This window comes from Penaeus vannamei, chromosome 4 (assembly GCF_042767895.1).
Source record: "Penaeus vannamei isolate JL-2024 chromosome 4, ASM4276789v1, whole genome shotgun sequence".
NCBI classification, from domain to species: Eukaryota; Metazoa; Arthropoda; class Malacostraca; order Decapoda; family Penaeidae; genus Penaeus; species Penaeus vannamei.
The window spans coordinates 35341201-35342450 of record NC_091552.1 but is presented as its reverse complement, the minus strand read 5'-3'; positions in this window follow the sequence as shown (position 1 = coordinate 35342450).

Here is a 1250-nt window from a genome sequence, read left to right as displayed (position 1 = left end):
CCTGGGCTTTTATTGACAATTTTAAGGAGACATTGTTTTGATTTTCTTGCTGTAATGTGTTTTGCATATTGATGATTTGACCTGCATCTCGCAATCAAGCCTTATTATGTATACCATTGCAAAGTTAGAGTTCCCTAAAGTGTCTGAGATCCAGTCGCAAAACCAAATCAACATTTATTGGAACTAAATAAACTCACAGCATGGAGCTGAGAACAAGTAGCGGACTTTGGAATTCTTTTTATTGATGCACATTATAGCTGTGGTAGAAGCAGCCATTAAAGATGATTGCCTCAATCCAGGAACTAAAAGGAAATGAATGCATGGGTAATGTCTTGGTCAATATATCAGTAGAGGAATCTACTTTGTGCTAAATTTAGTTAAATATTCTTGAGAGGCAAAGTCATAGATAACATTATAAAGCACAAGATTTTTTAAAAACAAAATAAGTTGACAAAAAATTGAAGCGGTAATTTGCCAAGCTAAGTGCATCGAAGATGGCACTTTTTGAAAGATGCATTATTGAAGAGAAATGCGAGCAAGATATGGTTTGATTCGGTTTGCTTTGACTTGCCTAATTTGTCAAGAACAGTCCCAACATAGCTTGCTATAAAAGTAAATAAACAATCGCAATATCATTTTTGTAGAGGGTGGCAGGGATACTCATTAAAGGATCCTGGATGCTATTACGAATGATAGTGAATTTAATGAGGGTTAGCATTTGATAAAGATAAAGGAAATAAGATTTTAATCTTATAAAACAAAAAAATATAAATATGAACCAAAAAAATCAACACATTTTAGGGTAACAGTTTAAATCTGCTATTAGACAGCTCTTCCAAACTGAGTTGAGAATGAAAATATATTAAAATAAAAATGCTCTTCGAACATCCCTAGGATCGCGATAACAAAAATAAGTAGACAGAATTTCTTAGTTGATGCTTCTGGTCGGCACAGATACGTCACAGCCTGGTAGTTTCGAGTATCCATTAGCAACAAAAAAAGTAATTCTAATAAGAATTACGTCGAAATCACTTATTTTTGTCAGCCACATTGGCGGTTTGTTTACAAATATGACGTCATAAAACTACATCAAGCTTCCTCTGGAGGTTGTTTGCTAATGCTAGGTTTGGGTCCCAAACCAGACCAAGATATCCGACCAAGAAGTTAAGGCAAAACAGGAATGAACAATTAGTTTCAAGATTTTTCAAGAAATTTTGAAATATTTTGTCAAATATGCGCCTGAAGATCAC